Here is a 13,057-nt window from a genome sequence, read left to right on the forward strand (position 1 = left end):
TTCCTTCCTCTCTTCCTTCCTTCCTCCCTCCCTCCCTCCCTCCCTCCCTCCCTCCTCTTCTCTTCTCTTCTCTTCTCTTCTCTTCTCTTCTCTTCTCTTCTCATCTCTTTTTTTGTGGTTCAAGGGGTTGAATCAGTGCTTTGTGCATTTTAAGCAAGCATTCTGTTACCAAGTTACACCCCAGCCCTAAACATGTTTCTTCTGAAGAGGCTGACTGCTGTCAGAAAAACTCAGAACACTGTGTAGACTCAGCAATGATTCATGGCTCTGAAGATGTCTTAAAAGGAACAGTTCAATCTGACTGAGCCATTCATATGGAACAAAAATTACTTGGTTAAGTTAGTGAGGCTACATTAAGGAAAATCTAACCATGACAACACAGGCTCTGAAGTACAGGCATCCACAGGCTATGGTTCTTAGTTTGGCTGTCCATCAGCCTTACCTGAAGAGAATATAAGTGAATGCATTAGCAGACACAGTACCCAGGCTCCTCTGGGTTTCCAGGTGGTGACTGGAGGTATTATAGTTTTTAAAGCTCCCCCAGACGACCTTTATGTGTTCTGGTGTCCATAATACCCAAGTATATTGCATACTCTGAGGAGATGTGAGATTATTCACTTCTTGGTGGGGGTGAGTCTCATTTAAAGATAGGAGGCCATGGGAACATCTGTTCGCTGACTGTCTATTGCCGAGATTAAAACATAACCAAAATCAACTGGGAAGGGAAAGATTATTTCATCTTATGATTCCAACTTGCATTGAGGCAAGCAGGGCAGGAACCTGGAGACAGGAACTGGAGCGAAGGTAGAAGAGGATTAGGAATCTGGGGGCAAGAACTAAAGAAAAGGCCACAGAACAGTGGGAACCTGGAGGCAGGAACTGAAGCAAAGGCTGTACAGGAGTACTGCTCACTGGCTTGCTCCCACTGGTTTGATCAGTTAGCTTTCTTATAGATCCCAGGACTATCTGCTCTGGGACCACCCTGTCCACCATTGGCTAGGCCCATCCACATTAATCATTAATCAAGAAAATGACCCATAGGCCAATATGATTGGGAGCATATTCTCAGCTGAGGTTCCCTGTTCTCAAAGAATTCGATCTCTATCAAGTTGACAAAAATCCAGTGCCAAATTTGAACTTACTTAGAAGACATTTCTCTATGCTACTATGTGTGGGAATGAACAAGGGTGACAAAGATGTTCTGCCAAACAATTTTGGCACCAAAGTTATGAGAGCTTTCCAAACTGATACCCTTCACAATGAGAGATTAATTCAGAACAGTGTGAACACAGGACAGTGTGAACAAGTGCTTTGGGGGCTTCAAAAGACTCTGTACACCAGGGTATTTAGAGAAAATGAACCACACAGGCTTCCTGTCTTCCCCTCAGTTTAATCTTCTAAAATGCTTTGTTTGATGCCTGGGATTGACCAAGGTATGATGAGGTCACCTGCATGACACAGAGTGACAATTCTCCAAGTGAAAGACCAGAATGATTAATAGTAGAAATAGTGACTTTTCTGTTCTCTTCTCTTCCCTTGTGGCACTGTGGACTTTGACTGTGCTAGGCTTGCTCAGTTTATCCCCTTATCTGAGCTGAAGTAAAGGTGGTGTATGAAGTGGGTTTGCTTTCTGGACACTGGGGTATTTTACCCAGAGTGACAAAAAATAGCTGTGTGGCTCATTCTAATTTATCAAAGCCTACTAAGCTTGGCTACACTGCTGCTCCTGCCAGCCACTTTCAGTGTAAGCATTTTAATTATAATTCTAACATTTGACTTCATTAAAAGATAGATAAAAATTCTTTTTCATAAACTAAGTATTGGATTCCCCCTCTCGATCCCCAGCCAAGGCATCTCCCTTTCTTAACAAACATGTACTTTGATTTTGATTAGAAAGAGGAGAGAAAGATAAACAAATGGATAGAGGAAAGAAAAGAAAAGCACCCAGCAGCCTTAAGCCTGAAATTGCAGAGGCAGGGCTAGTTAGTCCCAAGAACATGAAGAACAGAAAAGTGCAACCTGAGGTTGTCTCTAAGTTTAGAAACATACTTTTGGTAAGTACTTGAAAAAAAATGAAACACCTGGTGAAGTTTAAACTCTTTTGTGTGTAGGATGTATTTTCCTGCCCACTTTTTGAGAGATCTGTGTTAGTTTATGAGACAAGCTGTGGAACAAATAGCTTAGTTAGGGTTAAAGTGAAATCCATGCTGTCCGATAAAAATTTAGGAAAAAGAAGATACTAGGAACCTGGGATGAGTACATCTGGGTGATAAACTCGTCCATGATAGTTTTTATTATGTATGTGTGTGTGCATGTGTGCACATGTTTACATGGAAGAATGTACGTGTTGAGAGGATGTGTGCGCATGTATGTGGCAGTCTGAGGTTAACTTTCGTATTTTCCTCAGTTTCTCTCCACCCTGTTTCCTTTGAGGCAGAGTTTCTCACTGGCCTGGCTCGCTGATTCTGCTAGCCTGCAGTCCAGTAAGCAAGCCCCAGAGAGCTTCCTGCTGCTGGGATTATAAACACAAGCTACTGCCCCTGTGACCCTGTGAAAATGGCTCACTCCCAGCTGTCACCCCCTCTGCTTCAGACTTGTCCTGCAGACAGTTTTCTTGACTTCTTCCTTAGTTGGCTTACCATTAGATTCCAGCACAGAAATAATCTTCCTCTCGCCTCTTCGTGTTAATGTTGTGTCAGCAGCACTGACTTCAGTCTCTGCTCCTCACAGGTGCTCTAGAACAAGTCCCATTGGACTTCTCTGCAGCTGCTAGACAGCACCTCTCTCAGAAGGCTGAGCAGGGATTCTCTGAGCCCACTCCCCGAGCTCCTAGATCCAGGTATCCCAGCCTTTCTCACTTTGTTCTTCACCATGGGGGACATAACTGCTCCTTGCAAATGTCATATCTAGGTTCCTTTATGTTCTCATCATCTTTCTGTCCGCCAACACTTATGTCACCAATTCCCAGAGGTACATTTTCTCTGATGAAAGCTTAATATGGCTTTCACTTTTCTGACTGGAAATTAAGGCCGCTGTAATTTGAACACTTGTTCCCATCTCTAAATCATATGTTGGAATCCTTATCTTCAAGGTGATGATATAAGGAAATAATAGCTTTGGCAGGTGAATCATTCATGGGGACAGGGCCCTCATGAATGGAATTAGTATCTTTATCAAATATATCCAAGGGCCTTTTCCTTCCCTCTTGCCATTACAAGACATAGTGAGAAGGTTCCTTGTTTGAGAAAAGCCAGACACAGACCCTACCCGTAATTTGATGTTCTTTTTAAGTCACCCAATCTATGCTCGTCTGTTTCAGAAGCCAGGATGGATTAGGATACTAGATAATAGAATTCCCTAGAATGAGTTTTGAATTGGCCCAGAGATCTATAATATTCTAAAATATTGATAAATGTCCCTTGGACAAAGTAATCTATGAGTTCTCTTTGACTGTAAAGATTCAATTATTCCTTAGAACTAATGCATCATTAATAAAGGAAGTCAGTGGCATGAACTATATAAACATACTGGGTTTTCAAAGAGGTAGAGGCCCTAGAGCAGTGATTCTCAAACTGTTGGTTGCATATCAGATATCCTGCATATCAGATATTTACATTATGATTCATAACAGGGTTATGAAGTAGCAACGAAATAATGTTGTGGTTGGGGGTCTCCACAACATGAGGAACTGTATTAAAGGGTCACAGCATTAGAAAGGTTGGAAACCGCTGCTTTCCATTCTCCCCATATAAACCTGATTTCCAGGCCAAGAAGGGAGAAAAGCAGCTCTCCCAGAGAGAACACAGAATGAAGTCTTCATTTCTTAAGGGCCGGCCATGCCTCTGATGCTCCCATAATACGAAGTTTAGTGGCCTTGACTAAGACCAGATGCCAATATTTTTAAAGTCCCTGTGAGAAGAGTTGAGGGGCGGGGGGATGCCTATTATATAAATTACAGACAGCACTCCTGGCTTAAGATGTATCTCAACTCTGGGGTTTATCTTTTGAGCATGGAGTCACTTTATTCTGGAAGAACTACACTTACCTAGAGCAAAGGCCATCTTTAATGATGGAGTTTAACACTATTTGTCTTGGCTCAGGGATTTAGAACGAGCCCATTTCCTTAGGCTGAAATGCCTTTGCTTTCTGGGTGTAAATTTAAACCAGGTGCTGGAAACAGTGTGGGTTCTGCCACTTGGTCTAACACCTGTCTTTGCACAAACCTCAAGCTAACCAAGCTTATTACATTTTTAATGGGTTAAAAAAATCAAAAGGAGGTTATTTTGTGACAATGAAAACTACATGAAATTCCAATTTAGTGTCTCCAGTTAAAGCTTCAGTGACATCCAGTTGTGCTCACTCACTTGCATATTGCCTTAGGTGGCTTCTGTACTCTAATGGAAGAGACAGGCCTTTCATGGTGGACATACATGACCCACGGATTAGACTCTCATCCTTTACAGAAAGTTTGGTAACCGAATTTTGTTCTTGAGGAGAGTTCTCTCTCTCTCTCTCTCTCTCTCTCTCTCTCTCTCTCTCTCTCTCTCTCCCTCCCTCCCTCCCTCCCTCTCTCTCTCCCTCCCTCTCTCTCCCTCCCTCTCTCTTCTTTCCTCTCTCCCTCCACTTCTCTCCCTTCCTCTCTCTCCCTCCCTCTCTCCCTTCCCCTCTCTCTCCTTCCCTCTCTCTCTCTCCCCCTCTCTTCTTCCCTCTCTCTCCCCTCACTCTTTCTCTCTCTCTCTGTTTGTGTGTGTGTGTGTGTGTGTGTGTGTGTGTGTGTGTACTTTGTGTGCATGTATGAGTCAACCCTTAAACCATTGCTTATTGAAGATGGGGAATGAAAATGTATACACAGCAGATAAAATAGAGGTTTTGCTTTGAGGGCAAACCATAGTGGAAAGGCTTTCAAGAATCCATCGAATAGAGGAGTTCTGCTGGAGTTCACAGACCCATACAGCTGTGAGAACAGTGTGCATTTCAACCCTACTAGCAGAGCCTGAGAAACACAGCAATGTTGGACTGACATTTCTAGTTTTGTTTTTAGAGACTTAGGGCCACCTTGCCTATGCCTTCTGAAATATGGGTGGAACATCTATTGGAAAGGATTGCTATCTTGTTCTGCATTATCCAAAGAAGACTTCAACTAGAGTCTGAGAGAGGACTCCAGGCTTTCTGAATAGTAGTAATAGACTGCACACGAAGTACAGCAATACAAAAGCTGGAAATGACTTTGTCTTGAGGCCACTGTTCATCTGAAAGCTACAACATCAGTATCTTCTTACTCCTTTTGCCCAGTTCCCCCACTTTCTCAATACAATATTTTCTTCACTGAGGGGGAGGAAGACAGAGAGAGAGAGAGAGAGAGAGAGAGAGAGAGAGAGAGAGCGCACTAGAGAAGAGGCCAGTGAATGACACTGCATGTTTTGCTTCATCACTCTCTATTGTATCTCTTTAAGACAGGGTCTCTCACTAAACCCAGGACTAGACAGCAGCCAGCAAACTCCAGGGATCCTCCCCCACTTGCCTTCTACAATCACACACACACACACACACACACACACACACACATACACACACACACACTGTCTAAGGGTTGCTTACTATTGCTGGGATGAAACACTATGACCAAAAAAGCAAGTTGGGAGGAAAGGGTTTATTTGGCTTACACTTCCACATTGTTCTTCATTATAGTGATACTTTGTTTGTAATCTAACAAAGTTTGTCTGAAGATCAGAGTGCAGAGCAAGGCCACTAGTTAGCCATAGATGTCAGGCAGTGGTGCACATCTTTAATCCCAGCACTCGGGAGGCAGAGGCAGAAGGATCTGTGTGAGTTCTAGGCCAGCCTGGTCTACAAAGTGAGTTCCAGGACAGTCAGGGTCATTACACAGAGAATACCTTCCTAAAAACCAAAATTATATATCTATATATATTGTAAAAATGTTTTAAACAAACAAATTTATGAGAGTACATTTAAATACACATATTAAATGTTAAAGGATTGATAGTGGGTAGATCTCTCATGCCCCTCAAGTTAGGTATTATATTAGGAGTCCTTTTAAAATTTTTTTGTGATATACAAAATATTCATCAGTATGGTTATGGACCAGGCCAATTCAGGTACGCTCTTCTCCGCTGCCCAGAGAACAATCTGGGGACCTCTTCTTGGGCCTGGGAACCCCTCCAGAATCAAGACTCTTGCAAACCCTAAAATGGCTCCCTTAGTTGAGATATATACTTCCCTAGTCCCATATCCATCCTTCCTCCCCCCCTCCCATTCCCCCAAGCCATCCCAAATCCTCCCCCTCTCCCTTCTCTCTAACCATCTCCCCTTACTTCCACCCCCCCCCACCCCCTGCACCCAAGTTTGCCTGGCAATCTTGTCTACTTCTAATATCCAAGAGGATAACTATAAGATTTTCTTCAGGTTCACCTTCTTATTTAGCTTCTCTAGGATCACGAATTATAGATCCTTCATCGGGCAATGGATGGAGATAGAGACAGAGACACATATTGGAACACTGGACTTAACTCCCTAGGTCCAAATGAGAAGCAGAAGGAGGGAGAATGTGAGCAAGAAAGGCAGGACTAGAGGGAACCTTCATCTAACGATAGATGGAGATAGAGACGGAGACCCACATCGGAGCACTGGACTGAGCCCCCAAGGTCCAAATGAGGAGCAGAAGGAGAGAGAGCGTGAAAAAGAAAATCAGAACCGTGTGGGGTGCGTTCACCCTTGGATACAAGGGGACTAATCGAATGAGAGCTCACCAAGGCCAGCTGGACTGGGACTGAACGAGCATGTGATCAAACCAGAGTCTCTAAATGTTGAGATATATTCTTCCCTGATCCCATATCTATCCTTCCTCCCTCCCCCCTCCCAGTCTCCCGAGCATTCCCCATTCCTCCCCTGCTCCCTTCTCTCTAACCCTCTCCCCTTCCAACAACCCTCCCACCCCCCCATGCACCCGAGGTTACCTGGGACTCTTGTCTATTTCCAATCTCCAGGAGGAAAACTACCTGAATTTTCTTCAGGTTCACCCTCCTATCCAGCTTCTCTAGGATCACGAATAATAGGCTCAAAGACCTTTAATTATGGCTAGAATTCACTTATGAGTGAATACATACCATATTCCTCTTTTTGGGTCTGGCTTACCTGACTCAGTAAAGCATTTTCTTTCTTTCTTTTTTATTATTATTTTTATTTTTTTATTTTATTTTTTATTTTTTTATTTAATTTTTACTGGGAACCCCTCCAGAATCAAGTCTCTTGCAATCCCTAAAATGGCTCCCTTAGCTGAGATATAAACCTCCCTGCTCCCACAACCATCCTTCCTCCCTCCCCCTCCCATTCCCCCAAGCCATCCCCAATCCTCCCCTTCTCCCCTCTCCCTGACCATCTTCCCTTACTTCCACCCCCGCCCCCACCCTCATGCACCCGAGTTTGCCTGGCAATCTTGCCTAGTTCCACTATCCAGGAGGATAACTATATGATTTTCTTCAGGTTCACCTTCTTATTTAGCTTCTCTAGGATCACAAATTATAGGCTCAAAGACCTTTAACTATGGCTAGAATTCACTTATGAGTGAGTACATACCATATTCCTCTTTTTGGGTCTGGGTTACCTCACTCAGTAAAGCGTTTTCTATGTCCATCCATTTGCATGCAAAATTCAAGATGTCATTGTTTTTTACCGCTGAGTAAAACTCTAATGTATATATGTTCCACACCTTCTTTAATGGGGACTGACTGAGAAGCCATTGTCAATGGCACTGGGTCTTGTTTTGTCTGCATGTACTAGCTTTCTGGGATCCTAGTCTGTTTGGATGCTCACCTTCCTAGACCTGGAGGGAGAGGGGAGGAACTTGAACTTCCCACAGGGCAGGAAACCCTGACTGCTCCTAGGACTGGAGAGGAAGGAGGGGAGGAAGTTGGGGGGGGGGAGAGGGAGTGGAGGAAATGGGAGGGTATAGGGAGGAGGGGAGGAAGTGGAAATTTTTATAAACAAATAAATAAATTAATAAAAAAAATTTTGTGGTTAAACTTAATCTCTCCAGTCTCTTTTCTGTCATCTGGAGATGGTACAGGCTAATTCTGACTTAAATCAGATTGAAGGATATGTGCTGTTTCCGGTTACTTCAGTGTTCTCTTCTTCACTCACTCTGCAATTGAAAGACTTATTTCCATGGAGACAGCAAGATCCAGTCACCTGCACATTCATTCACTTAGACACACAGTCAGTTTTTCTTTTGTCATATGCAATATTCAGCTACTGTCCTGACTTCTAGAGATACAGCAGTGAAGAAACCACTGAAATCACAGAAGCAGAAATGTAGGCAGAGACTGCACATTGGTTTCCTGGCTACCAGACCCGAATCCTCACACAGAAACTATATTAATTACAACAATGCTTGATCATTTGCTCAGGCTTCTTATTAAGTAACTCTTAGGTCTTAAATTAAGCCATTTCCATTAAGCTATGTATCACCATGAGGCTGTGGCCTAGTAGTAAGTTTCCCTCATCTTTCTCCTTTGGCAGCTACATGGTGTCTGCCTGACTCTGCATTCTTTCCTCCTGCATTTCAGATTTTCTGCCTATCTCTATTTTGCCCTGCCGTAGGCTAAAGCAGCTTCTTTATTAACCGATGGTAATAAAGCATTCACAGCATGCAGAGGGGAATCCCACATCACAGAAACAAGTGAAGCATGGCTCTGTGGATACAGACAATCAAAGGGGGATATGGAGGGCGAGGGCAAGGGAAGCCTGAGGTCTTTGTCAAAGATGGCAAAGAAGACATACTCCAATAAGCTGATGTTTGACCTCAGACCTGGAGGAGAGAGAGAGGGAGGGAGGGAGGGAGGGAGGGAGGGAGGGAGGGAGGGAGAGAGAGAGAGAGAGAGAGAGAGAGAGAGAGAGAGAGAGGTGGGAGAACGGGTTCCAGTGAGTGGAACAAGTGAAAGTGTGCCAAGGTAGTAGCTTATGTGATAGGTGAATGACAGCAAAAGACTCTCTTGGTAGTAGGAAAAAAGATTGGAAATAGAATGTATACACATGTGTATACTTGTGTAAGTTTGTGTGGGTATGTGGACATGTGTAAGTTCTTGTGAAAATGTGTATGGATGGAGATGTATTTGTTCTGTGTAAAGGTGTTTGGTGATTATGTAGGCAAGTGTTTTCTGAGTGCATACGTCGTGTTTGAGCTTTTGTGTAAGAGGTTGTATATGTGAGAATGTGTGAGTGTTTTTGTTGGAAGTGAGTGTGTTAAGAATAGTGTGTATGAGTGTGTATAAATGTGAGAGTGTTGGAATTTGAGTGTGGATATTTGTGATTGTGTGAGTGCAAGGGTGTAAGCTATTTTGAGTGGGCTTTTATGTGTGTGAATGTGGGAGGGTTATTTGTGAGAGACATATGGTTTGTGTTAGTGTGCTTAAGTGTGTGTATGCATGTGATAGTGTGTAAATGTGATAGTGAGTGTTGTGTGCATGCATGTGATAATATGTGTGTATGAGGGAGCAGAAAACAGGGGTTACTGGGTTGGCAACTGCTAATCTGACAGCAGGACCCTTAGCTGTCCTGCATTGAGCTACATGAAAGACAAAGGACACAGAAGCCCATCTTCCACACATACAAACATGCTCCCTCATACACACATATTATCACATGCATGCATACAAACACTCACTATCACATTCACACACATAATAACCCATGCTTACACTCAAATACTCTCACACTCACTGTCCCTCACCCTTGCACTCACACAATCACAAATATCCACACTCAAATTCCAACACTCACATTTATACACATTCATACACACTATTCTTAACATACTCACTTCCAACAAAAACACTCACACATTCTCACATATACAACCTCTCTCACATTCCTGTTTCCTGCTTCTGATCCTCTTTCCCACGACCATGGCCCTTTTCTAGGCTCCCCTACCAAGACAGCATGCTCTCCTGCCATTTGTCACCACTAAGCTTGCTGAGGTTCTCACTCTCTGCCCGGTTTCCTACAGTAGTAAAACATGCTCTCCCACTAACTTGTTGGGGTTCTAAAAACCTCAACTCTCTGAATTTTTCTCCCAAAGACTTATCTCTTTTTAGATTCCAAATGCTTTTTTGAATCTCCAAATTGAAGAATGGGCTTTCTTCTTTGCAGTGAGAAAATGTTCTCTTGAGTTTGTGTGACAGAGATTGTTTCCATGTGTGAGCATTTGGGAGTATGTTTGTTAGAAGTGAGTGCCTGTTAGTGTGTGTGAATGTGAAGAGTGTTGGAATTTGAGTTGGGTGTTTGTGATTGTGTGAGTGCCAGGGTGCTTTCTCTGAAAACATCTCTCTGTCTCTTGATGAACTGAATGGGAAAAGAGGAGACAACATGAGTGCCAAAGAGTCTTTGGGGATGAAAACCACATTGATTCATATTTTTGCCTTAAGTTTCTAACAAAAGTGTGGAAAGACTAACTGCTAACTGTGGCTACCTCTTGTGTTATTGTCAATGATGCCATAGCTTTCCTAATCTGTAGACCCTTTTAACAGATGTCATGTAACCACACAAAGCATAAAGACAAGAAATAATATTAACCATAAAAATAAATAATAAAATTATATATAAATAAAAGACATTGTTTGTCGGTCCAGTTTCTTTTTCTGTTTCTCTTTCTCTTTTACACCTGTGCCACTAAACAACTTGGAGATGGGCTTTCAGTTTCTCTCCCCGACTTCTTTTGTTTTTTAATTACCTACAATCTTTACTCTTTTCTGATGCGCCTTCTTCTAAAGGTTCCCTTTCTAGGATAATTCTGGAAGGATCGGTTATTACCTCCAAAGCTTTGTCACACTGCTTGTTGGAAATATGCAATTCAGCTGCCATGTTAACATCTTCAACGGAGACTAAGCCTTTGTGTTTTGAAAAATCTTCTTCTTTTATGTTTATAACTGAAGTACTGTCGTTGGCCTCATGATAGTGCTTTGCCATATTGCTAGCCAGCTGCATAAAACTCCTTCCTCAGGTGGAGACAACAGATTTAAAATACAACTATAACTGTCCATGGCCATTTTTCTGATCACCCATATTTTCATAAAGGCTTGATCTCTCCTACAGGTGTCATAGGTTCATATTTAAAAGCTATTGTATAGCAAAAAAAATCCAACTTAATATTACTTGTTCCAGAAACATTTCTGCCAGCCTAGCCATTCTTCAATGTTACTAGAATTTAAATATGCAGCTGTCACCTCAAAGTGCAATATTTTTCCACGTGACCTTCATCCTCATACATCATGGCAAGTGTAGAGAATCGCTCATAAGCAAAAGAGCATGACTTACGATTTCCACGCACACCAATATTGCCTCTTCCTCCATGTTCTCCTTGAGCAAAGCGCAAACCATCTTCAACACTATCATCCACCCACAGTGGGTTACTCAGAAGTTCCCTCTCTTCTTCCTCTTCTTCATTGTCAGTCTCTCCAAGCATGGAAGCAAAGAATTTGTGAGTTGATTCACTCACTCCATTGATATTTCTCCCTCCTTAGCATCATTGCCCTGGTATTTGACTGAGTCACTTCCAGCTGACGGTAAAACTTCAGAAATATCTGGGTTTTCTTCAGGTGAGAATTTCTCCCTTTTTCCAGAAGACCTTTCTTCTGCTGGACTTTTCTCTTTTCTCTTCATCTTTTGAACTCTTCAAAGATGATTTCCCCTTCTATGTAGTCCATTAAGTTCCAGGCTGAATCCCGACATGTCTGTGGGCTGAAGCTGGGCAGTGGACCAGGAAAGCAGCAACAATTTCCTTCACTTTGTACCTTCCAAGGCACCATCTGGATTGTTCCCTCTAAAAGTGAGTGAAACGCTCAACCTGTCTTCCCACTTCCCTGGTCTGGAGCGTGGAACTCTTCCAACTTTCTTGTTGAACTCCTTTCCTCCTTCCACAGACACTCCCACCCAATTACATAGACACACAATTTTAATTATTTTTGAGAATTTCATACGTCAGTGCTGTACTTACATCATTTCCCTCATCCCTGTCCCCCACAACTCCACCTGTGTCTCCCCAGTTCTATCTCAACTTCATGACCTCTTTTTAAATTGTTATTACCTACATGTACATACACACACATATATACACACAAGTACATGCACACACACACACACAAACACATACACACATGAATGTCATAGCATAAACACATCTATATAAATACAGCATGCTGAGTCTATTTGGACTTGCTTGCATATGTATGTATTAAGGATTGACTACTTGAGATTGGGTAATTTACCAGGGGATTCATCCTTGGAGAAGACAAAGACTCCTTCTCTTAGCAGCAATTAATTACCTGCCACTCTTCATCTAGGGATAGAGCCTTATGAGATTTCCCCCATTCATGCTGGAATGTCAACTTGTGTTGTTATTGTGCAGGTCTAGTTTAGGCTATTGTGCTTAGTTAGGGTTTCTATAATTGTGAAGGGACACCACGACCATGGTAACTTTTATAAAGAAAATATTTAGTTGAGGTGGCTTACTTACAGTTTCAGAGGTTCAGTCTGTTATCATCACGATGAGGAGCAAGACAGCACGCAAGTAGACATGTTACTGGAGCCGATAGTCCTATATCTTGGCTTGCAAGCAACAGGAAGTTGACTGACTGTCACACTGAGTGAAACTTGAGAAAAGAGATCTCAAAGGCAGCCCCCACAGTGACACACTTCCTCCAACAAGACCACACATACTCCAACAAGGCCATACCTCCTAATAGGTCCCTTCCCTTTGGAGGTCATTTTCTTTCAAACTAACATAGCTATCATAATTTTGAGACTTCATGGGTACAACTTCCCTGTCATACATAGAAGATACTGTCTCATGACAGATGTCTCAGTCCTCTAGCTCTTAAAATCTTCCTGCCTCCTGGTAGGTGATGTTCTCTGAGCCGTAGGTGTTGGATTATGTTGTAGATGTATCAGTTGTGGTCGCTTGGTTGGCCTCATCATTTTGACCAGTTACAGATCTCTGTAACAGTCTCCATATGTTGAAAAAGATTGGCTTCTTTGATGAGGGGTG

The 13,057-nt window shown here is 42.6% G+C and overlaps 1 pseudogene; it reads right to left on the reverse strand.

Annotated features, from left to right (window-relative positions):
* Positions 1–10,740: 10,740 nt before the first annotated feature.
* On the reverse strand, positions 10,741–11,717 carry LOC125402516 (general transcription factor 3C polypeptide 3 pseudogene; annotated as a pseudogene).
* Between the last annotated feature and the right edge of the window lie 1,340 nt (positions 11,718–13,057).

The sequence above is a fragment of the Myodes glareolus genome, chromosome 25 (genome assembly GCF_982192425.1).
Source record: "Myodes glareolus chromosome 25, mMyoGla1.1, whole genome shotgun sequence".
Classification (NCBI taxonomy): Eukaryota; Metazoa; Chordata; class Mammalia; order Rodentia; family Cricetidae; genus Myodes; species Myodes glareolus.